The sequence below is a fragment of the Camellia sinensis genome, chromosome 6 (assembly GCF_055761805.1).
Source record: "Camellia sinensis isolate YWXY chromosome 6, ASM5576180v1, whole genome shotgun sequence".
In the NCBI taxonomy this organism is placed as follows: Eukaryota; Viridiplantae; Streptophyta; class Magnoliopsida; order Ericales; family Theaceae; genus Camellia; species Camellia sinensis.
In genome coordinates, this window is record NC_138966.1 from 141,218,937 (window position 1) to 141,245,275 (window position 26,339).

A 26,339-nucleotide genomic window follows, 5' to 3' on the forward strand; every position below is an offset into this window, starting at 1 on the left:
ACATGGTTGATGCATACATGCCTTGAAATATGCTGCCATGCCTTGTTTTGCCCTCTGTTGCTGTGAGTTGCAGGTTCTGCAGGAATACTCTGCCGACCGGCAGTGTAATGTGCCGACCGGCACAATTTTCTCTGCCGACAGGCCCTATTTTGTGCCGATGGCCATACTACACTGCCGGTGGAAGGTTCATTCAGCCGGTGATGATCCCCTCTGTCCAAGGATGCAGTCCTGAGGCTTTGACAGCCTCCAGAGGAGGAAAGGAAGGGAAACAGAGGCAGCTTGTGCATGGTGGCGCGTTTCCCGAGACGCTTTCCTGCTTTAATTAATTTAATTTAATTTGTTAATTAAATTAGTTAATTTGTAATATTAATTAGCTTGTGTAGTTAATTAATTTGTAATATTTATTTGGTCCCTCCGAGCGAGGGCAAATCTGTAATAAGTGTGTGTGGGTGTGTGAATGTCTTCCAATCCCCACTTCTTTCTTCCCTTTTACTTACCTGCTTTGATGGTTAGTATTAGGGCACGTCTAATTTAGCATACCTTATGCTATGCATGTGTGCATCCATGCATTTGTATTGCATGCATTAGGCTCGGAACATCATGCTAATTGCATCAATGCTTCAATTCCAAACTGAATATGTGATAACTGTGCATTTTCACATGACATGTTTAGGATAGCCGAGCTTATTCTAGTAACATTTTGCATGCGATGCATTAGGCACTTCACATGAACTTGGATCATGCATGTTTGCTAACAAGTTCTTTGTTTTGGCACGGAGTACTATGTAAGTATTTCCGCTTTAGCATATCACATGAGTGCGAATGTTACCATGACAGTATGCTTGCCATGCGGCTAAATGCTTATGTGTTAAACTGTTTGAAATGCCTGTGGGTGAAGGTTGGATTGTTTGAGTTGGAAAAACTCGTTGAAATCCGTATTTTAGCCTACTTGCGAGTAGCAAATTCCAAAGCATTTTCAAACCGAACGGATATGCAATGTTTATTTCCAAATTAGGCAATCTAGTCTATACTTGTTTGCTGTGCGCATAACATAGTAATTCTAGGCTGATAATCGGAATGAGAACACGTAAAGTTTTCAAAATTGGATATCACGGTTAGTAGAGGCCGGTCTTCGGACCGGGCGAAAGGGGGTGCTCATAGCTGACCTTCCCCGATCGTACCCAAGCTCCCGAGCCGAGACAACTCCGGTGATGACGGACATGTGGCCTTCGGCACCGAGTCAGGGTTTCCTAAATTTCCCCATTTTAAAAATATTTAGGTGGCGACTCTGTATCTGGCAAAGCAGTCCATGTTTGGCACTACTTTTTCAAAAAATCTGTTTTCTCAAACGATTTGCCAGATTTGGACTCTTTGGTTCAGATTAAGAACCGTGACACAAATCGAGTCCGAACTGTAGCACGAGGCCCACGCGGGCGCGTCTACAGTTTCTGGCGACTCTGCTGGGGATTTTAGAGAGCTTGACTCGAACTCGTGATATCCTGTTTTGATTTCGCTTATGTGTTTCTTTGCATTGCATGTGCATTGGTGCGCCTAGGAACACAGTGTTTGCCATCTGCCATTCCTGAACGGTTTGCCGGAGGCTTGTCTTGTCAAGACATGTCCATAAGGCTGATCGGCTATGGGCTCTGACAGTATGGGAACACAAACCCCGGTTTATTCGGGGCACCCTTTTGACCATTCGACCTACTGCATATCGAAATCCATAGTGACCATTCCAAGCTAGGACAGGTTGCTTACCCGATGTTAGGTTGTTTGAAACCGTTGTGTGTGTAGTGAAACCCTAGTTCCTGACAAAATAGGACAGGGAAACCTTACCCCAACATAGGGGTGTTTTGTTCTCTTTTACTTGCTATGTGCTTTTAGAGTGTTGCTCTACAGGAACGCACATGTCAGTTTGCAAGTTCGAGTATCAAACCTGGGGACACCAGTATCAGTATCAGTTGTGAGAATCAGTTATCCGCGGGTATTGGTTCAGCTTTCGGGAACAGTGACTTCTGGGAACAGTGATCAGCAGTAGGGTACAGTTGTTTGGCTACACCCGTGATTGATCAGTTTGGGCTGAAATGCTGTCTGTTTTTCTTTCAGTTCAGAGAGTTGCAGAGTTGAAACAGAATAGTCAGTGTCTCCCCCTTGCTGAGGCAGGATTTATGACGACACAAAGTTCAGAAGAAATTGTGGTTATGACAGCCGCACCGGAGCAGGGAACCACTCCGCAGAATGAGGCCAGCATCAGTATGTCATACCCGCCCAGGATGCCCGTTGTGCACCCGGTTTGGGCTCCCCAGTTATATCAGGCTCGTGAGCCCACCACCTTCGAATTGATGGGGATGATAGGCGATCTCCAAAGGTCTATGGCAGACCTCGCCTATGGAATGTCGGCTTCACCGCCAGCGGCGCCGTACGCCGGGAATTTTGTACCACAGGAGCCCCCGCTACTGGGGCGGATTGTGATAGAGCTCAGCCAGCCAGAGGTGGCTTCCGGCTATAGTCACGACATGTCAGCACCAACCCAGACCCTCGATCAGGCTGAGGCCAGAGGAAAGGACAAGGCAAAGATAGATGCCGATCCCATTGAGCAACTGCTGTGGGCAGTCGAGGCTCTGAAGGCCAGAGGAATGAGCAAGCAATAAACATCTGCAATAGTGACCAAAGCTGTAGATGATGCTTTCCCCGCTCCAATCAAAGGCAGCTCAAGCCAGGCAGAAAAGCGGGATGGGCCCCGTCATGCCCAGACAATTCCAGTAGCTCCCACCCCTGCATCGGGGAAGGTTCCAAAAGCCAAGGCAGCGCCAGCCGATCCTTTCGCCAGCACATCTGGCAAGAATCCTCAAACTGCAAAGTACCTGCCCCGAGGGCGCAGGGTCTTTCACGACCTCCACATGCCTTTGTCTAGGGCATTGCTGATATTGGCGAAGAATGGGCATCTTAAGCCTTTGGAGTCCCGGCCACTCCCGAAGAATCTCCCCGCCACTCATGATGCTACCTTGTACTGCGCGTACCATCAGCAGTCCGGTCACAGTACCGATGGATGTTCCCGCCTTCGTCATGAAGTGCAGGATTTGATTGATAACAAGGTTATCCTACCACCCACCTCGGGCAAGCCCGTCACCACTCAGTTGTTGGATTTCGAGGGCTCAGATACTGCGAGTATGTAAAGTGAACCGCCTGCAGGCAACATTTGGTACATTTTTGGATGAAGCGTCTGGCACGCATTTTTGAGTATCGGTGAAACCGAGTTTTTTGTAAATCCTGGCTTGGATATCGAGTCAGTCTTTTGTTTTGAGTCTGTCTCTTTGTCTTGAGTCAGTCTTTTTTGCTTAAGGGTCTGCCTTGTTGTATCGAGTCAGTCCCCGTTGTATATAATACCAGGTGATTCTGGGGTTGTTGTCCCGAACACCGTTTTGTTTTGTAATTATTATCTGTTTTGTTTTGAGTCTGCTTCTGCCGAGGGGCTAGTTGCACCAACAAAGCCGATTGAAACAGCTGTTGCTATCTCAAACTTCATGCTTGCTTTCAGCATAAGTGCCAGAGAATTTGATTGGGCTGACAGTACATCTCGCCTGCTCTCCTGTGTGCCAAACTCATTGCATTAACCTAAGTTCTTCAAAAAAACAAACTTTTTGAACACTGTGGTGATGAAAACGAAGAGGAAGGAATTCCTCGGGTTTTGCAAAATTTTGATCATTTTGAGAGAAAGAGAGGCGTGCTAAGCCTTTTTATGAATAAAGCCATGCTTGTCGGCGTGAGTACTGAGAAGGACCCTGGCCTGATCCAGATTGGTTCCACACTATCTTTGGCGCGAGCGATTTGTCGCTTTCTTAAAAACTTTCAAAAGCAAATGTTTTACGCGGCCCTGCGAAGACGTGTGGAATCGCTCTTGAGGTCGCGCAGCCTAGGATCGCTCTCAGCCTCAAGGTTCAACCCGTTCAAACTTTGAACCCGTTCAGAATGTTCAGAAAGTTCAACGAACAAACGCCATGGAGGCCCGTGTGGCCAGTTTCGAGCAGCCCTCGAGTAAGAGGCACCAAAGCCGAATCAGAAGGAGTAGATCTCGTCGGAAGAAGCTCGTAGAGCAACCGGGATGGATTCTCCGCTAATCAGTGCAACAGCCGTTCTCCTAGACACAGAGAGGCTTCAATTTAAAAAAAAAAGACCATTTGGCATGGACTTGCTACTCTTTTACCCTTTGAGAGGCTCGCTGGGCCGAAAACCCGGAAGGGCGGCCCAGGCAAAAGTTAGAGCAAGAGAAAAATACAACAAAAAAGAGAAAAATACAAAAAGAAAGATTGAAAAAGAAGAAAAGAAAAAAAAAGAAAAGAAAAAGAAATGAAAAAGAAATAGAAAATGAAAAGAAGCTCGCAAGGTCGAAAACCCGCATTGGGCGCCTTGGAAAAAATAAGAGCCAAACAAAGTGAAGGTTAAAATACCCGAGTGGACCTTAACCGGAACTACGTAAGGCTTGATTCCCATGTTTGGGATACGTAGGCAACTTCATCATGAAGTCCAGCCCCCAACGCTTTCATAAGCGTCTCAGTCCATGCAATGGTTTCGATTTCATCTCAAAGTCCAGTGGCCAACACCTTTCAAGGTGATTGTGTCCATATATGTGTTGTGACCGTCTTCGTCATCGCTGTGTCTGAGAGTTCGACCACCGCCAATGAAGACTGTCTGCGGACTGCTGCGGCACCACCCAAACAAGGGGCAACTTTCCGTTGCCACAAGCCGTCGTGAGACGCCATTCAAACTAGGGGCAACCTTCCGTTGCCTCCCACTCCCTTCAAACCAGGGGCAATTTTCCATTGCCTCCGATCCGAGGTTGCGCATCTCGAAGAGTAAGTTCCATGCTTGTTCAGCATCAGCTGTTTGAAAAATAGTTTTTGAAAATTTTTACTGAGGTTGACATATTTTCTCGAAAACTATTTCATTTTCCAAAATCGGACCATTGTCTTGGACCCAAAAAAGGAAAATTTTCAGTGCTTGCTGCCTGACTTGCATGCCTTTCAAACCAAAAATCGAACAAGTACGTTAATCCAACTCTCGTTTTGATCAAAACCGTTTTAGTAGAAGGCAAAAACAAAAATGGTTAAAATGGTGAACTAGGGGCACAGTTGAGCCAGGCGTTCTGTCTCTCCCCCGTCATCGACGTACTTGCCAGAAAAGCACTCTGCCCGCCAGAAGAAATAGCCGTGAGCTAACGATGTTGAGCATGAACCCACAACTTCCTATTCATCCATCAATCACCCCGGGGAGGGATGAAAAATGAGAGATTGAAGAATAGAGAGGTGTAAGTTGAGAGAAAAGTGAGGAAAAGGGTTTTGAGAGAAAATCCGAGCTTGAGAGTCGAGTGATGTGAGGATCACAAATCAGAAAGGGTGGGAAACAATACCCAGATTGAACTGGCTCCTCGTGGTCCGAGGTCCCCCATCTTCGTTTACGCGTCTGTGTGTCGTGTCTCTTTCATTTGACGGTCTCGTCTTTTGTTTTGAGTCTCTTTCTGAGCTTGTCTCGTCGTGTTTAGGTCGTGTACCTCTTTATTTGAGTCCTCCCTGCTGTGTTCAGTTGTAGGCTCGATATCCCGGTTTGAAAAACCCTCATTCAATTTGAAAAATCGCTTATGCTCAGAATGCTGTGCCATTCTCTACATTTGAATCTGTTTTGACTCCAACCCGGTTCCGTCTTTGGGCTCCGTCCTGTCAGATAGGGCTGTTTGTTTGAGAATTGCTGTGTGCAGAATGAACCGAATGCTGTGTTTTGGGCTGTATGCAGATCAATCCCCAACAGAGTAAGGGCTGTGTGTCCAGAATCAGGCAGTGGGTTTGCTTGGGTGTATTTTGTTGTTGGCTGTTTAAGTTATCTGATTATTACAGTGCAAGTGTTCAATTTTCAGACAGCTAATCAATCTCATTTACATTGAGATGTAACATGATGAGATGCGATGCAATGCATGAGATGTATAAATGTAAACACTTTTTCAGATAAAAAAGTCTGTTTCATTTCACTATCTTTCCAAATGTACAAGCTTTGGAAACAAAACCTGCCTGTGGCAGTACAAGGTAATCTATCTACCAACAAAAGAAAAGTACAAAGAAAGAAAGAAAAGATAACAAAAATCTGCATCTGTGTCGATCACTCCAAGGGCCGTCAGTCCGTCCTGGTCCTCTTCCTGGACGAAGGTCCAGGGGCATCATCAGCGTCGTCGTCAGAGCCCGAGCTAGAATCGCCTCCGGTCTCCTCCTCCGATGACCCTGCCTCCGCCTCTGACTCCTCGTCGTCGTCATCGTCCGGGACTGGAGCTCGCGAGCTACTCCCGACGTGAGTACGCCCTCCCCTGGTACGGGGAAATATCCTGCCCTCCTCATCTCTCCCCCGAGCAGGGACAGCAGGTCTAGCTGGAGCACCTCCCGCCATGGGAATCTGAAAAGGAGGCTGAAAAAGTGCACAAAAGTGAAATGCATCAGTATACTGTAGGCAGTTTATCAGTGCAGAATGCAATGTTGAATACAGTGTATGAATGCCGTGAGCAGTTTATCAGTACAGAGTACAGTGCAGAATGCAGTGTATGCAGTGTATCAGATGCTGCGAGATCAGTATGTCGGGTGTTGTGCCGTGCATCAGATTATGTGAATCAGTGTATGAATGGTTTGAGGCCAGTGTCAGAAGGACATACCGGTATGCTGTAGACAGCCAGGAGGTCAAATGTCCGCTGGAGCATCCCCATCATCGAGGCATTCATCGCCAACGACTGACGGGTGTACTCAGAAGAGGCCTGCAAAAGTATCAGATGCATTAGTATTCTGTGGAATATCAAGTAAACTGAAATGAAATAACTGTACGAAGTGCAGTGATACATACCGGCGGAAGGTCGGGGACGTCAATGAACTCATGACCAGCCGGTGGAGGGGCGAAGGGGATCTGATAGGTCGCCCCACCCTGCCCCTGGAAAGTCAGTACAGCAGGCAGGGCAGGCCAGCCAGCTCCTCGTCCTCCCCGCACTCCGCCCCTACCACGGACCCGGGCCCTCCTCGAAGATCCAGCCCCTGCTCCCGCTCCGGCCCCAGCCGCCGATGCTACAGGCCTGGCCCCCTCTGCTCGACGGCCGCTCAAGGGACGCATCAGGTACGTCCGCACGTACTCCTGATAGTCGCCGGTGCCTCGGAAGCCGGCCTCCTCCCAGCCGATGGAGTAATCATCCAGCTGCTCAGGGGTCAGCCCCTCGGTCTCCCTCATCTCTGCAGGAGGGTGAGCCGGGACTATCTGCTCAGGTAACCCGCGGGTCTGGCGTAGAAAGCGCTCCCCCAGGTACCAAGCCCGACAGACCGGGCCCTCTAGCAAGATCCGGAAACGCGAGGTCTCCTCAGCACCAGGGAACCGACCCCGCATCGCCGACGGCAGCGAAGCCCATGGCCGCCATGTGATCTGAAAGTGGCAGACAGTTTGTGATCTACTGTTATTGAAATATGCAGTGGGAAAGCGAAGCTAAATGAACTGAAAGTAAAGCATACCTCCGTGGGGGTGATGGTGTCGAAATATCGGCGGAAGAAGCCGAACGTCTCCCGTGGTCGCCGGGTGCATCTCCCATCAAAGCGACTCGAGAACGGGACAGCCGGAGGAGGCTCCGCGACTGGTACGGGTGCAAGCCTAGGGAAGTAGGCGTAAACCCACAACTGCAAAACAGATGTCAGTATGACTATCAGATAAAGCAGGATATACAGAATAAAGCAGAAATGGCAGAGCCGTGTGTTGTGCAGTGTATTGTGTGCAGTGTACAGTGTGAGCGGTGTACAGTCAGTGTAAAGCAGAATGTATGTGTGTGCCGTGTGTACAGTATACAGCAAGTCTAAGGCAGACTACAGTGTGTGCAGTGTACAGAGTACAGAAAGTACGAGACAGAATGAAAAAGTGGAGAAGAAATGTACCTCCCAAGCCCGCCAGTAACCTCCAAGCAGTTGGCCGCTGCCGCGAGAAGCCGAGCTCATGTATCCGTACAGGGTGGCTAGAGCAGCGCCGCCCCAATCGAAGTGCAGAATATCTCGGACGTCCACCAGTGCGCTGAGAAGGCAGAGAGGCACGGTGTTCGCCCGGTCGGCGAAGATAGTAGTCCCGAACAGGAACATGAGGAAGCCGCGGGCATACCTCTCCACGTCCTCCTCGGTCATCCGAGTCTCCTCCCCCAGTGCGGGCTGGACCCTGAACTGTGCCTCGAACCAGGAATATCGGACGAAGCCTGGACGAGCTAGCGGTGGGGCCTCCCCCAGTAGATGGACCTGAGCGGCGGTCCACTCATCCATGTCGGTGTCGAAGGGGATCGGATCCCCCCCTACCACGATGCCTGTGAGCATCGAGAAGTCATAAGGGGTCATCGTCATATCCCCCGCAGCAGAAAAGTGGAAAGAATCGGTGGTGTCCCACCACCTCTCCGCCAGAGCGGCAAGAAGAGGTCTGCAGGTGGACAACCTGGAGAGCCCTCGGCAGAAGGTGCCGAAGCCCGCCCGATCCACGATGCGCTGGACCACATCAGGGAGCTCGTCATACCACTCCCGCGCACCAGTATTCCCATACCCGCGAATGGTATGGGAACCCTCCTGCAAACAGAAAATGACAATGGCAAGACAACATTCAAAATGCAGTTTTGAAAAGACAGATATGGCATGTATGCAAGTTTGTCAGTTTCAGGCAAATATCGGGTGCCGGTGTGCTTACAGTAAAATACGTGTGCTGTGTCAGCGTGTTTAGGTGTTTCAGAATAGATGTGGCATGTATGCAAGTTTGACAGATTCAGACAAATACTGGGTACCAGTGTGTGTGCAGTAGAATACAGTGTGTGCCGTGTGTTTGGGTGATTCAGGGCTAGTGCAGTGTGTGTGCATGTGTCAGTCTCGAGCAGATATCAGTTGTATGTATGTTTACAGTCAACTATGGTCTACGGCATATCAGATTTCAGCAATTAAAGAATACAGCTAACTATGGCAGTTTTGTATCCTACATTGCAGAAAGTAAAGCAGGAGATGAAGAGTTACCTCGGGAGTGCCGAATGAAAGGTGGGAGGTAGGCTCGCGTAGTAGTAGCTCAGGGGCCGCGTACCTCTCAAAGCTTCGGAACTGACGCAGGCCGTCTGGAGGCAGAACGTGGATCGCCGGCCGGTAGATCGCCGGCCGGTAGGTCGCCGGGTCGAACGGGCGCTCGCTCAGTGGTAAGAGCTCGACCCCGGGATCTATCTCGTGGTCCGGGGGAGTCCCGACACGTGGAATGTCGTCCGCCATGTAGAGAATGGTACGAGAATGGCCCGGAAAAGGAAAACCGGGTCGGAATACGAAGAGTCAACTGAAAAGTCAACTCCCGAGAGGGTCGAAAATGGCCGGGAAGGCCGGAATGTGAAGAGGCACGGAAATGAAGAGGAAAGTGAGGGGAACAAACCCCGAGAAGGCGAGAACGCCGAACGAGGCACCGAAACGAGAATGTGATCGGTGGAAAATGTCCGAAACGCGAAGAGGATCGCGAATCCGACGACGAAACGAGCGTAGAACGCGAAGAAATGGACAAAAAAATAAGAGAGAAGCACTCTAGAGAGAGAGGGCAAGAATTTTCGGCGGTGGAAAAGTGAAGAATAGGGTTTTCAAGCCCTATTTTATAATGCCCGAAGTGAAAAGACAGAACTGCCCCGATTCAGCAACTGTTTGCCGGTCGGCAATGTTTTGTGCCGGCCGGCACTTTTTTGTGCCGATAGAATTGTTTTTGTGCCGATGGCCAGCCGGTGGCCTCCCCTTTCTGCCGGTGGGGTTCCCACAGCCTTGTTTAGGCCATTTGAATTGTTTTGGGTCTTCATAGCTCAAGAAAGTGTAAGAAAGTGCATCTCCGACGCTCAACCGACCTCCGTTTTGACCGCAGGCCGTGTCTCCAGTGCGTGGCACTCGAATTCATGCAAGGTGTATCCTTTTTGTATCCTTTTGAATTCAAAAGTTACCCCATGTGTGTTGCACAAATTCATCACACTACTTCGGTGCATTACATCGCGCTGTCGTGCGTCACACATTTGCGTTGTTATGCGCGTGTTACATGCGTTGCAACACGCACCCCTTTGCATTGTCGTGCACATCTCCCATGCATCATCATTGCATTTCCATTCCATGCATTGTCATGCATTTCGCAATACTTGCGTTGTCGCGCATTTAAGCCCATTTACACTCCGTGTGGCATGCACGTCACACTTGGCATCGCACTGTTTTGTGCATCACATTTTGTTCGCGCTGTTTTGCGCATCGCACTATTTTGTGCATTGCATTTGTTCGCGCTATCTTGCGCACCTCAATTGCACTTGTTAGTGCATTGCATTTGTTCGCGCTATCTTGCGCACCTTACTTGCACTTGTTTGTGCATTGAATTGTTCGCGCTGTTCTGCGCATTGCACTGTTTTGTGCATTTCAAATTTTGCGCTGTTCTGCGCATCGCACTGTTTTGTGCATTGAATTGTTCGCGCTGTTCTGCGCATTGCACTGTTTTGTGCATTTCAAATTTTGCGCTGTTCTGCGCATTGCACTGTTTTGTGCATTTCAAATTTTGCGCTGTTCTGCGCATCGCACTGTTTTGTGCATTGAATTGTTCGCGCTGTTCTGCGCATCGCACTGTTTTGTGCATTGTATTGTTCGCGCTGTTCTGCGCATCGCACTGTTTTGTGCATTGTATTGTTCGCGATGTTCTGCGCATTGCACTGTTTTGTGCATTTCAATTTCGCGCTGTTTTGCGCATCTCATTGCATTTTGCATGCATTCCATCGCACTGTCCTGTGCACTCGCGTTGCCTAACGCATTGCGCTATTTTGCGCATCATGCCGTCGTGCAATACCCCCATGGTCTGGTGAGACCTTAAACACGCACGGTCTGGCGAGACCTTAAACACGCACGGTCTAGGAGACCTTAAATCCTTTGGAGGTGCGAAACCTTCAGCGCATTGTCACGCGTCTTGTAAATACCCCCATGGTCTGGCGAGACCTTAAACACGCATGGTCTGGCGAGACCTTAAACACGTACGGTCTAGGAGACCTTAAATCCTTGGAAGGTGTAAGACCTTTAGTGTTCGCATTGTCGTACACTTCGAGAGCCGCGTGTTGTCGCGCATTCCATGCAACATGCATCACTTGCATCATTTGCATTTCAAAAAAAAAACAAAAAAAAACATGCATTGTCATGCATACATTTTGCATCCCGGTCTAGGAGACCTTAAATCCTCTGAAGCTGCAATTCCTTTGGTGTTCGTCGTGCCCGAACGACTTTTCGGTGGTCTGGTAAAGCCACCTGTCTGTGCTTGCGATGAGTTCCTAGAAGACCAATTGGGACGGTGGAAACTAGAGTTCGAACGGCTTATGCCTAGAACGCAAAGGTTCGGGAGTTCCGAGACTAAAGTCTGGTTTAAATACCCAGAGGTTTACCCTCGGCTTGAAATCTGTATGGAAGCCCCATAGGTTGAGGCGGCGTGTCTACGCCTCAGTTCTGGATACTGAACCAACCTAGTATATCACCCTGTTGGTAAGATAGGGAAAGTTGCAATCATAGTCATTGCATCACAGTGCATTGTCATGCATTTGCATTGTAGTTTGCATGCATTCATTGCATCACCTTCCGCCTATGGCTTGCGCCTTTCCAGGTTGAGCTTGGTCCGGTATGTGTCCTTACATTTCATGTTAAAACACAGTTCTGTATGTGTATCGCGCCGATTCCACGTTGATATGTTGGTTGAGGGTTGCGGCACCTTTTCTGTGTTACACATGGCTCGTATGTATACATGCCTTTCCTAGGCAAGATTTGGTTTGGCTTGCGTGCCATATCCATTGTATCCATATCCATTCCATTGCATATTTGTAGATATTGCATTGTAGATTGCATGCATTCATTGCATCACCTTCCGCCTTTGGCTTGCGCCTTTCCAGGTTGAGCTTGGTCCGGTATGTGCCCTTACTTTTCATGTTAAAACACAGTTCTGTATGTGTATCGCGCCGATTCCACGTTGATATGTTGGTTGAGGGTTGCGGCACCTTTTCTGTGTTACACATGGCTTGTATGTATGCATGCCTTTCCTAGGCAAGATTTGGTTTGGCCTGCGTGCCATATCTATCCATTACATTGTAGTGTAATTTTTGCATCCGACATTAGGATCGTAGTCCTTTCTCCAGCGGGATGTCTCCCCACTTATGTCAATTTCACCTAATGCTTGTTCTTGCGTCTGTCTACAATACTCATAGTTCAGTTGACCGTTCTATGGTAGACAGACTTGTTACCTCCATCAATCTATTTGACATAGGTGTGGTTTCGAACCGCTCGTGATTGGATCACGATCCAAATGCTTTGCATGTAGCTTGCATTGTTTCAAATACATTGCATCTTCATTTGCATTGTTTATACATTGTTTTGTATATATTGCATTTCGTTTTGCATCCATTTTGTATTGTCATGCATGTTGCTAACGATATTGTACCTGTTAAGTTTGTTTTCTTTTCAGGCACGATATTGTATGTACGGTTCATTTGAAGTTGGTGCAACCAGACGAACCGGACAGGTATTGTATCTCCCGAGTGAGACATTTTGAGAATTCCATAATTCTCTTACATCCTTTCTGCATTATAGTGTAGTTTGGTATGCTAGCTTAAAACTGTTGCATGTTTGCTTCGTTACAGCTTTCTTTGCATGATCATAAGTTATGCTCGGCTCCGTGCATTGTCTTGCATTTTGCCCCTGCCTTCGGGCGCATATCTTATTTGTATTGCATGTTTGTCTAAGTCTTCGGCCTTGTCAAAAATGGGTCGTCTCTGGGCTTTGACATTCACTCCCGTCATTGTTATGACTTTCGAGTTCTGTCAAAGAGGGGCAACTATAGACACCCCATTTTTGACCGTCCTCAAGACTTGGACGTCACCGTTTGAACACTCGGTGATTATCCATGTTTGTGTTCGTTTGGAGTTCCCGGAGGTCTCGGCTCGCGCGCCCGCCTCAGGATCCCCGAACTCGACCGTTTAGTGTCTGGTTTTGCACCAAACACTTGCATCTTGCCTTTGAGAGGCAAGGTGGGGCTTGTAGACCATCTCCACCCATCACCGGCAGTGGCTAGATGCCACCGGCTGGTTTTTGCTGCCACCGGCAATATAGTTTGCCGGCCGGCACTATTTGTTGCCGGTCAGCACTTTTTTGTGCCGGTCGGCACTTTGTTTGGCCAAGATGGCATTTTTTGCCGGCCGATTGCTGTTCATCTGCTTTTGCAGATATTTTAGGACAGCTGTATTAACTTTTGCTCCCCTCCATACACGTGTATGGAGGGATCTCCCTCTTGCAAAGCTTGTCTTGTAAGCTTTACAAGAGGCTTATAGAGAGGGGCTCTCTCTAAGGCAAAGAAAGAGGCTTTAGACATTTTAGAGAGAGGAAAATACAGAGGAGAGCTCTGGTTTTCTAGGGTTAGGGTTAGATACACTCACCTATCTCTCTTTCCCTCTCATTTTGCACACTAGGTGTTTTGTGTCTCACTATTGCACACAAACACCTAGTGTTTCACCTTCCTCTAGGAGCTGAGGTTCTAAAGAGTGTGTTTTGAAGTTTTGGTCTTGGATTCAAGCTCAAGGAGGCCATTGGAGCATCTTTGTTGAAGAAGGTATCAAGGGTGAGAAACTAGTCTTTTTTTCCCCTTTTTTGCATTGATTTTATACCTATCTTAGAACTGTTTTTGTGATTATTGTATAACATAAAAAAGTTCTATTTTTAAGCCCTCTTTATTGTTTATTAAGAGTGTTTTGTTGTTTGAGGGTTGTTGACCACCCTTAGGCCTCAAAAGGCCTCATTTTGAGCCATTTTGTGCTAGCTCCGGGATTTTGGTGTTGAGGTCTCTTCACCACTGAAATCTTGAGGGATTTCAGTGGTGAAGATGATGCTTTGAAGTCCCAAGAAGGAGAGGGCCACCCCCTCTCCTTGTTGTCCTTGAAAAGGGCACATTTTGGCCTCTTAAAGAAGCCTATGCTTGAGTGTGTGTTGAGCATGTTTGGTTTGTTTTTCATGCTTATATATCCATGATATAACATGATTTCAAGTTGGTTTTGGAACCTTATGCATGTTTAGCATAGTTGCCATGTAATGCCTTATTTGTGCCTTAACATGTTCTAGGTTGTTAGCCTTAGTTGGAGCATGTTTTAGGCTTGAATTTGTGAAGATTATGTGCTTATTTTGCCATGTTTTAGCTCTGTCCATAGTCGTTTGGGTTGATCTTTGCATGCATTATATAGCTCTTTTGTATTTGGGCTTGTTGGCCTTGAGTATGTGCATGTGTAGCATGCCATCTTTGCATTGTTTTGGTGATTTGGAATCATCCTACATGCTATTTCAGTCCCATTTCCATGCTTGTTGGATTGCCTTGCATGTCTCTTTAATGCTTTGAAAGCATGTGTTGCAATGCTCCATGTTTTGGCCATGGTGTATGCCTTTGTATTTGGGCCACTTAGATGCCATCTAAGGAGTCCTTTGGCCTTGTTTTAACATGCTAAAAATCTGTTTTTAGTTGTTTAATGCATGCCATGTTTGGTCATGATAAGTGTAGTTCAATGCATTATTGATTTGCCTTGAACACTTGGACTACTCTTTGCATGTTTTGGCTTGATTTATAACTTGATTTGGCATCATTTTATAACATGATTTTAAGGCTCATGTTGCATGCTAATTTGTCCATGTTTCCTTCTTTCAAGTGTGCTTGAATGTTGTTTGATTCATGCTTAAGTGTTGGTCCTTATGAGCATGTGTGTGTGCATGCCATTTAGCTCTCACTCTTTAGCACTTTTGGCTACTGTTTTAGGCCTATTTTAGAGTCGCCTAATTCATGTTTAAGTCCATCTTTGCATCCATTTGCATCGCCATATGCATGCTTGTATGCTTGCATAAGTGCCTTGCCATGCCATGTTGCATCCTTAGCTTGTATGCCTAGGTTGCATTGCATCTTGCATGCATGCCTTGTTCCTTGAATTGGTGATAGGAATTGGGCCTAATTTGTTTGATTGGTTTGCATGCATTTGAAACCAAAGTTGCATACTTGGTTCCTTGGGCCATCATGCATGGAAATGCGTGATTGGTGGTCCGAGAACCGAGGCACATGTCCCTTTGAGTCATCACAATGATAAGAGACATGGTTGATGCATACATGCCTTGAAATATGCTGCCATGCCTTGTTTTGCCCTCTGTTGCTGTGAGTTGCAGGTTCTGCAGGAATACTCTGCCGACCGGCAGTGTAATGTACAATTTTCTCTGCCGATAGGCCCTATTTTGTGCCGATGGCCATACTACATTGCCGGTGGAAGGTTCATTCAGCCGGTGATGATCCCCTCTGTCCAAGGATGCAGTCCTGAGGCTTTGACAGCCTCCAGAGGAGGAAAGGAAGGGAAACAGAGGCAGCTTGTGCATGGTGGCGCGTTTCCCGAGACGCTTTCCTGCTTTAATTAATTTAATTTAATTTGTTAATTAAATTAGTTAATTTGTAATATTAATTAGCTTGTGTAGTTAATTAATTTGTAATATTTATTTGGTCCCTCCGAGCGAGGGCAAATCTGTAATAAGTGTGTGTGGGTGTGTGAATGTCTTCCAATCCCCACTTCTTTCTTCCCTTTTACTTACTTGCTTTGATGGTTAGTATTAGGGCACGTCTAATTTAGCATACCTTATGCTATGCATGTGTGCATCCATGCATTTGTATTGCATGCATTAGGCTCGGAACATCATGCTAATTGCATCAATGCTTCAATTCCAAACTGAATATGTGATAACTGTGCATTTTCACATGACATGTTTAGGATAGCCGAGCTTATTCTAGTAACATTTTGCATGCGATGCATTAGGCACTTCACATGAACTTGGATCATGCATGTTTGCTAACAAGTTCTTTGTTTTGGCACGGAGTACTATGTAAGTATTTCCGCTTTAGCATATCACATGAGTGCGAATGTTACCATGACAGTATGCTTGCCATGCGGCTAAATGCTTATGTGTTAAACTGTTTGAAATGCCTGTGGATGAAGGTTGGATTGTTTGAGTTGGAAAAACTCGTTGAAATCCGTATTTTAGCCTACTTGCGAGTAGCAAATTCCAAAGCATTTTCAAACCGAACGGATATGCAATGTTTATTTCCAAATTAGGCAATCTAGTCTATACTTGTTTGCTGTGCGCATAACATAGTAATTCTAGGCTGATAATCGGAATGAGAACACGTAAAGTTTTCAAAATTGGATATCACGGTTAGTAGAGGCCGGTCTTCGGACCGGGCGAAAGGGGGTGCTCATAGCTGACCTTCCCCGATCGTACCCAAGCTCCCGAGCCGAGACAACTCCGGTGATGACGGACATGTGGCCTTCGGCACCGAGTCAGGGTTTCCTAAATTTCCCCATTTTAAAAATATTTAGGTGGCGACTCTGTATCTGGCAAAGCAGTCCATGTTTGGCACTACTTTTTCAAAAAATCTGTTTTCTCAAACGATTTGCCAGATTTGGACTCTTTGGTTCAGATTAAGAACCGTGACACAAATCGAGTCCGAACTGTAGCACGAGGCCCACGCGGGCGCGTCAACAAGAGGCTATGTCTAGTCCTGAAGCTCCTTTATGGAAATAAGCTATCAATAGTGAAGTTGAATCCATCTTGCAAAATCACACTTGGGAATTGGTGGATTTGCCATCAGGTTGTAAACCTCTTGGGTATAAGTGGATTTTCAAAAGAAAATTGAAAGCGGATGGATCAATTGACAAATACAAGGCAAGACTTGTGGTCAAAGGTTTTAGACAAAAAGAAGGTCTTGATTACTTTGACACATACTCACCGGTTACTAGAATAACATCCATTAGAATGTAATTGCCATTGCATCTTTATACAATTTAGAAATTCATCAAATGGATGTGAAAACCGCTTTCTTAAATGGTGAGTTAGAGGAAGAAATTTACATAGAACAACCAGAAGGTTTTTCTGTTCCAGGAAAAGAAAAGAAAGTGTGTAAATTGGTTAAATCATTATATGGTTTAAAACAAGCGCCAAAGCAATGGCATGAGAAATTTGCCAAGGCAATGATGTCAAATAGATTTAAAATTAATGAGTGTGACAAATGTGTTTATATTAAAAACACAGACAAAGGTTATGTCATTGTATGTCTTTATGTAGATGATATGCTCATCATAGGTAGCAATAATGATATGATTAAAACTACTAAGAAAATGTTAAATAAACATTTTGACATGAAGGACATGGGCATTGCTGATATAATTCTTGGTATGAAAATTACCAAAACATCAGAAGGATATGCTCTGTCACAATCTCATTACATTGAGAAAATACTTGACAAATTCTGCAAAGATGATGATCATCTTGCTAAAACACCTGTAGGTGTTAATTTGTTTCTATCTAAAAATGTACAGGAAAGTATTTCTCAATTAGAATATGCCCAAATTATTGGAAGCTTAATGTACTTGATGAACTGCACTCGCCCAGATATAGCTTATGCAATAAGTAAATTAAGTAGATATACGAGTAATCCGGGAGTAGAACACTGGAAAGCAATTATAAGGGTTCTAAGGTATCTCCGATTTACTCGTAATATTGGGCAGAATTATACTAGATATCCAGCAGTACTTGAAGGATACTGTGATGCAAATTGGATATTGGATACTAGAGACTCAAAGTCCACTAGTGGGTATGTCTTTACTCTTAGTGGGGCGGCTGTATCTTGGAAATCTTCCAAACAGACTTGTATTGCTAGGTCTACTATGGAATCAGAATTCATAGCTTTAGACAAAACTGGGGAAGAAGTAGAATGGCTTCGCCACTTCCTTGAAGATATTCCAATATGGCCAAATTGGTGCCTGCTATATGCATACATTGTGATAGTCAATCAGCAATTGGTAGAGCACAGAGTCATATGTATAACGGTAAGCCTCGACACATTTGTCGTCGACATAATACCGTGAGACAACTACTCTCTAATGGAATTATTTCCATAGAATATTGTAGAAACCACATTTTTGACCGTCCTCAAGACTTGGACGTCACCGTTTGAACACTCGGTGATCATCCTTGTTTGTGTTCTTCTTGAGTTCCCGGAGGTCTCGGCTACACGCCTTGCCTCAGGATCTCTCGACTCGACTGTTTTGTGTTTGGGTTTGCACCAAACACTTGTGTTTTTCCTTTGAAGGGCAGGGAATGGCTTGTTGGCCATCCCCACACCCCACCGGCCATGGCTTGAGGCCACCGGCTGTGTTTTGTTGCCATCGGCCAAATGTTTGGCCGACCGGCACTCTAGATGGTCGACCGACCATCTATTTTGGTCAAATTACATTTTTGGATGGCCGACCACTGTTCATCTGCTTTTGCAGATATTTTTATGCCAGCTGTGCTAGCTGTGCTTTTGCAGATATTTTTATGCCAGCTGTGCTAGCATTGACCCCTCTAGCATGTCATCCTTGCATCATTTCAGTGGTTTGGAATCACTTACCATGCCATTTCAGTCCTTGTGGTGTGCTTGTATGCTTGCATTTGATGCCCTTTTAATGTGTTAGAGGTTTGGTGTTTCATGCTCCATGTTTGTGCTATTGTGTATGCCTCTAGGATTAGATCATTTAGATGCCATCTAAGTAGTTTTTGGGGCCTACTTTTGCATGATTTGAGACTATTTTGATTCACTTTGATCATTTGTTTCACGTGTCACATGATCATGATTTAAGTCATTGGGTTAATTCCAAGCTTTTATGCATGCTTTGCTTGTTTTGATTAGTTGGTTTGGCACCTCTTTTTCATGATTTTCAGAGCTTATATTGCTTGCCATATGCCCATGTTTAGCCTCTTTTAAGTGTGCTTAGAAGTTGCTTCTTTATGCCTAAGTGATGAACCATGTTTGCATGCATGATTGTATGTTTAGATACTTGGTTCAGAACATGTTGTTGCATGCTCACCTTGTGTGTTGATTGCATACTTGTGTGTTGTTACATGTTTAGGTTGTTTAACATGTTTGCTCCATGTGTTGTTGCATGTTTGAATATCCACATTGCATCTTGCACACTTGTTGGTTTGCATTGCCTCATTCCTTGCATGCTTGCTTGCGTAGGTTGTATGCCTAGTATGCATTGTCCATTGCATGCCCATGTTGCATACTTAGTTAGCATGCCTAGGTTGCATTGCATTGGCATGCATGCCTTGCCTCTTGAATTGAGTATGATAGAGGTTGAGCCTCACTTGTTTGTTTGATGTGCATCTCATTTGAAATCAAAGTTCATACTTGGTTTCTTGGGCCATCACGCATTGGAATGCGCGATTGGTGGTCCGAGGATCAAGGAACATACCCCTTTGAGTCACAAACATGATAAGGGATGTGTTGGTGCACACATGTGCTTGAAATACATTGCCATGCCTTGTTTTGCCCTCTGCTGCTGTCAAAACAGGTTCTGCAGGAAGCTTTGGCCGGCCGGTCATCTATACTGCCGACCAACCAATTATTGATGGCTGAGAGCTCAACAAATGGTCGATGACCGTCCGGACGTGGTCGGTGGGGTTTCCACTTGGTTGGTGGTGATCCACAGTGTCCATGGAGCATACCTTGGGATTTGTGCAATTTTCAAAGGAGCAGAGCAGGGGAAACAGAGGCAACTTGTGCATGGCAGTGGACTTCTGAGCGGAACCGAGTGCGCATATATTGGGCCCTCTTCCCAAGGCTGCTTTTACTGTTTTATTAGCTTAGTTAATTGGCTTAACTAGTTAATTTTCGGTAATATTTAATTAGCTTGATAGTTAGTTAAATTGTATTATTCTTTTGGTCCCTCTGAGCAAGGGCGAATTTGTAATAAGTGTGGGTGCGTGTGTGCATGTCGTCCAACCCCCACTTCTTTCTCTCTTTTACTTACCTGCTTTCAATGGTTAGTATTAGGGCATATTTAAATTAGCATACCTTATGCTATGCATGCGTGCATCCATACATTTATCTTGCATGCACCGGGCTCGGCGCATCATGCTAACTGCATAAGTATTTCAAATCTAACTTGAATATGTGCATCAAATGGTTGCATTTCACATGCCATCCTAGGATTAGCCGAGCCTATCCTAATTGCATTCTGTATGCATTGCATTAAGCACTTAACATGGACTTGGATCATACATTGATTGCTAACAAGTTCCTTGTTTTGGCTTGGAGTACAGTGTAAGTATTTTGTGCTTTAGCATCTCGCACGAGTGTGAATGTTAACATGACAGCATGCTTACCATGTGGCTAGATGCTTATGTGATACGAACTGCCTGAAGGCCTGTGCGTGAAGGTTGGATTGCTTGAGTTGGAGCAACTCATCAAAATCCGTGTTTTAGCCTACTTGCGAGTAGCAAATTTCAAAACATTTTCTAAACAAACGAATATGTGATGCTTTGTCGCAAATTAGTCGATCCAGTCTATACTTGTATGCTGTGCGCATCACATAGTAAATCTAGGCAAATAACCGGAATAAGAACACATAATGTTTTCAAAACTGGATATCATGGTTAGTAGAGGCCGATCTTCGGATCGGGCGAGAGGGGGTGCTCATAGCTGACCTTCCCCAATCATACCCAAGTTCCCGAGCCGAGGCAACTTTGGTGATGACGGACACGTGGCCTTAGGCAAACGAGTCAGGGTTTCCTAAATTTCCCCAAAATAAAATATTTAGGTGGCAACTCTGTATCTGGCAAAGCAGTCCATGTTTGGCACTTCTTTCAAAAAAATCTGTTTTCAAAAATGATTTGCCGGATTTGGACTCTTTGACGATTCATTGGTCTTGCATTGCATTCTACGAGATTAGATACAGGACCGTGACTTTGAGTCCTGAACTGTAGTGAGCCCATATGAACAGAACGGGGGATTCATCCTCCCGGGACGTTCGGGGACGTCTACAGTTTCTGGCGACTCTGCTGGGGACTTAGAGAGCTTGACTCGAACTCGTGATATCTTGTTTTGGTTTCACTTATGTGTTTCTTTGCATTGCATGTGCATTGGTGCGCCTAGGACACAGTGTTTGCCATCTGCCATTCCTGAACGGTTTGCCAGAGGCTTATCTTGTCAAGGCATGACCATAAGGCTGACCGGTTATGGGCTCTGACAGTATGGAAACATAAACCCCGGTTTTACCGGGACACCCTTTTTGACCATTCGACCTAGTGCATATTCGGAATCCATAGTGACCATTCCAAACTAGGATAGGTTGCTTACCCGATGTTAGGTTGTTTGAAACCGCTGCGTGCGTAGTGAAACCCTAGCTCCTGACAAAATAGGACAGGGAAACCCTACCCCAGCATAGGGGTGTTTTGGTTCTCGTTTACTTGCTATGTGCTTTTAGAGTGTATCTCTACAGGGAATGTGCATATCAGTTTGCAAGTTTGAGTACCAGGCCTGAGGGCATTAGTATCAGTGTTTTGGAGAATCAGTTATATCTATGGGTATCAGACTCAGTTTTGGGACAGCGATTTTGGGGAACAGTGATCAGTAGTAGAGTACAGTTATTCAATCATGTCTGTGTCTGTTCCGTCTGGGCTGAACTACTGCTTGTTTTCCCTTTCAGTTCAGAGATTTGGGTTCAGAAACTTGGTGTTCTCCTTCACTGAGGCAAGACAGATATCTGATCCATCAGTTACCGTTCAGTTCAGCGGACTTATGATGACCCAAAGTTCAGAGGAAATTGTGGTTATGGCAGCCGCGTTAGACCAAGGGATCATCATGCAGGATGAGACCAATGTTGATGTACCGCATCCGCCCAGGTCGCCTGTTGCACACCCGATCTGGACCCCCCAGTTGTATCAGGCTTGTGAGCCCACCACGTTTGAGTTAATGGGAATGATTGGCGACCTCCAGAGATCCGTGGCCAATCTGGCCTATGGAATGTCGGCTTCGCCACCAGCCACATCATATGCCGGGAATTTTGTACCATAGGAGCCTATGGAATGTCGGCTTCGCCACCAGCCACTCGTTACTAGGGCGGATTGTGATCGAGCTCAACCAACCAGAGGTTGCCTCCAGCTACAGCAACGACGTGTCAACAACAACCGGGTTTTGCTCTGATGTAGTAACCCAAACCCTTGATCAGGCTGAGGCTAGAGGTAAGAATAAAGTGGGAACAGATGCTGATCCCGTTGAACAAATGTTGTGGGCAGTCGAGGCTTTGAAAGCCGGGGAGATGAATAAGCAGCAAGTATTTGCAGTCATGACTAAGATTGTAGATGATGCTTTTCCCACTCCAACCGAAGGCAGTTCAAGCCAGGCAGAAAATCGGGATAGGCCCCATCAGGCCAAGACAGTTCCTTCCGCTCCCAACCCTGCACCAGGAAAAGACCAGAAAGCCAAGGCAGTGCCTGCCGACCCTTTCGCTAGTGCGTCTAACAAGAGCCCTCAGAATTCGAAGTACCTGCCTCGAGGGCGCAGAGTCTTTCATGCCCTCTACATGCCTTTGTCTAGGGCATTTCAAATTTTGGCTAAAAAAGGGCATCTTAAACCCCTCGAACCCCGACCTCTCCCAAAGAATCTCCCTCTTACACATGATGCTGCCCTGTACTGCGCGTACCACCAGCAAACCGGTCACAGCACCGACGGTTGTTTCCGCCTTCGCCCTGAAGTGCAAGATTTGATCGACAATGAGGTCATCCTCCCACCTACCTCAGCAAAGTCTGTTACCACTGAGTTGTTGGACTTCGAGAATACTGCAAGTATGTGATCATGGGTTGGACAACCTGCGGGCGGCGCTCGGTGTACTTTAGATGTGGCGTTTGGCACGCACTGTCGGGAGCATTTGTGAACGCAGTTTTGTAATTTCTAGTTTGGGTGTCGAGTTAGTTCTTTGTTTTGTTTTGGGTCTGTCTCATTGTCTTGAGTTAGTCTTTTTGCTTAAGGGTCTGTCTTGTCGTGTCGAGTTAGTCCCATTTTATAGAATATCGGGTGATTTCGGGGTTGTCATCTTGAACACCCTTTTGCTTTCTTTTGAGTCTGTCTCTGCCGTGGGGCCAATTGCAACCAGGGAATCTGAATGAAACAGCTGCGGCTATCATGTTTTCGTGTTTACTGCTATTTTGAGCTAGTTATGCCAAAGGATTTGAATGGAATAGCAGTACATTCCACATGCTCTCTTGTGCCCTGAAAATCATTGCATTGACCTAAGTTTTTCAAAACCTTTTTGAACACTGTGGTGAATACAAAGGGGAAGGAATTCCTCGGGATTTGTAAAACTTTGATCAAATTGAGAGAAAGAGAGGCGTGCTAAGCCCTTAATGATTGAAATCACGCTTGTCAGTGTGAGTACTGAGAAGGACCCTGGCTTGATCCAGACTGGTTCCACACTATCTTCAGCGCAAGTGATTTGTCGCTTCTTTAAAAACTTTCAAAAACAAAATGTTTTGCGCGGTCCTGCGAAGACCTGTATGGAATCGCTCTTGAGATTGTGCAGCTTAGGATTGCTCTCAGCCTCAAGACTTGAGCCCTTGCTTTAAAACCTTGAACCACAATTCGGAGTGTTCAATGATCGACCATCAAGAGAGGCCTGTGTGGCCAGATTGGAAGCAACCCTTGAACAAGAGGCACCAAAGTCAGATCAAGAAGATCATATCTCATCAGAAAGAAGCTTGTGAAGCTAGAACAGAAGCACCCCTCCAACTAGGGGCAAAAATGTCCGATGTGCTCAAATAGCCGAAGATGGGTCCTTCAGCAAATCAATACAGCAGTCATTTTCCTGGATTCAGATGACTTCAGGATCTCAAAACCATTTGGCATGGACTTGTTACACTTTTACCCTTTGAGAGGCTCGCTGGGCCGAAAACCCGGAAGGGCGACCTAGGCAAAAGTTAGAGCAAGAGAAAATACAAAAAAAAAAAGAAACAAAAAAAAATGCAAAAGAAATGAAAAGAGAAAAATAGAAAAAGAAAAAGAAAAAAAGAAAAGAAAAGAATTGAAAAAGGAAAGAGGAACAAAGCTTGCAAGGTCGAAAACCCGCAACGGGCGCCTTGGAAAAAGTTAGAGTCTAAAAAGTGAAGGTTAATAGCCGAGTGTACTTTAACCCGAACTACGTAAGGCTTGATTCACATGTTTGGGATACGTAGGCAACTTCATCCTGAAGTCTAGCCCCCAACGCTTTCAGAGCGACTAAGTCCATGTAATGGTTTTGATCATCCTTGATTCCCATGTTTGGGATACGTAGGCAACTTCATCCTGAAGTCCAGCCACCAACACTTTCAAAGTGACTGTGTCCATATATTGGTTTTGACCATCTTCGTCCTCTCTGTGTCCGAGAGTTCGGTTGCGATCATCACTAATAAGGACTGACTACAATACGCTGGGGTGATTATCCAGACAAGGGGCAACTTTCCGTTGCCATGAGTCGCCATTCAAACAAGGGGCAACTTTCTGTTGCCATGCAGCTCTCTTCAAGCAAAGGGGCAATTTTCCATTGCCTCCGATCCGAGGTTGTACATCTCGAGAGTAAGTACCGTGCTCGTTGAGCATTGACCGTTTGCAAAAATAGTTTTTGAGAATTTTTACTGAGGTTGACCATTTTCTCGAAAATTATTTCATTTTCCAAAATTGGACCATTTTCTCCAACCCAAAAAGGAAAATTTTCAGTGCTCATAGCCTGACTTGCATGATTTTCAAATCAAAAATCGCATAAGTATGTTAATCTAACTCTCATATTGGTCAAAATTATTTTCGTAGAAACCAAAACAAAAAATGGTCAAAATGATGAACTAGGGGTGCGGTTGAGTCAGGCTTCCTGTCTTTCCCCCATCGCCAGCGTACTTGCCAAGAAGGGCACAACTGAAGTAGTCATTAAAGGGCTGAAAGCTCTCTCAAACTCCGAGCAACGAGGTATCAAACCAAGTGCGAAGCACGAATCGGAACGGATCAAGATACTCCATTCCCTTGTCTGGGGCATCGACCAAACACCACCAGAAGAAATAGCCGCTAGCTAACCGTATTGGGTGTGAACCCACAACTTCCTATTCATCCATCAAACACCCCGGGGAGGGATAAAAAAATGAGAGAATAAAGAATAGAGAGGTGTAAGTTGAGAGAAAAAGCGAACCAAAGGGTTTTGAGAGAAAAACTGAGCCTGAGAGCCGAGTGATGTGAGAATCACACAAATGAGGAAGGGTGGGAAACAATACCCAGAGAAACTGGCTCCTCGTGATCTGAGGTCCCCCGTCTTCGTTAACACGTCTGTATGTCGTGTCTTTTGTTTTGTTTACCTCAACCTTTGTTTTGAGTCTTTTCCGAGTGTGTCTCGTTGTGTTTAGGTTGCTTACCTTTTTGTTTCCGCTGTTGAGTCGTTCTCGCTATGTCCAGTTGTAGGCTCACTACCCCGGTTTGAAAAACCCTTTTTCAATTTCAAAAATTAATCGTTTGTGCTCAGAGTGCTGTGTCATTCTCCATATTTGTGCAAAAACATGATTTGGTTCTTTCATACAACCGCAGGGTCCACCCCCGATAAGTGTGAACAGAAAAACCTGGGCCTCTCTGAAGCTTTTGGGTTTTGGATTGCATCTGAGTGTGCTTCAACTTCGGTCGATCCCACTTTTGTATTCCGTCTTTTCAGATTAGACTGTTTGTTCAAGATTCGCTGTATGCAGATTAATCCCCAACAGAGCATGAGCCGAGGGTTCGGACTGAGCAGTGGGTTGTTTAAGTTGTTTTGCTGTTAGCTGGTTCATTACCTGGTTATTACAATACAAATGTTTGATTTTCAAACAGGAGATCAATCTCATTTACATTGAGGTGTAACATGGTGCAATGCGATGCAATATATAAAATGTACAAATGTAACAATTTTTCAGACAAAAAACTTGGTTTCACTTCATCATCTTTTTCAAGTACAACGTTTTGAAAAAAACAAAAAACCTGCCCGCGGCAGTACGAGGTACTCTAGCTACCAGCAAAAAAAAGAAAAGTACAAAAGAAAAGAAGAAAAAAAGCAGCAAAAATCTGCATCAATGTCAAGCGGCCTCAGGCCTAAGGGTCTGTCCTCGTCCTCTTCCTGGACGAAGGTCCAAGAGCATCGTCATCAGCGCCGTCATCTGAGCCTGAGTCAGTGCCATCTCCGGTCTCCTCCTCAGATGACTTCGCCTTTGCCTCCGCCTCCGTCTCCGCATCGGACTCATCGTCATCGGGGACTGGTGCCCGTGAGCTACTCCCAACATGAGTGTGCCCCGCCTTGGTACGGGGGTATACTCTGCCCTCTCCATCTCCCCCTCGAACAGGAACGGATGGTCCAGCTGGAGCACCTCCTACAGTAGGAATCTGAAAGGGATGCTGAAAAGTACAAATGGCAAACGCATCAGTAT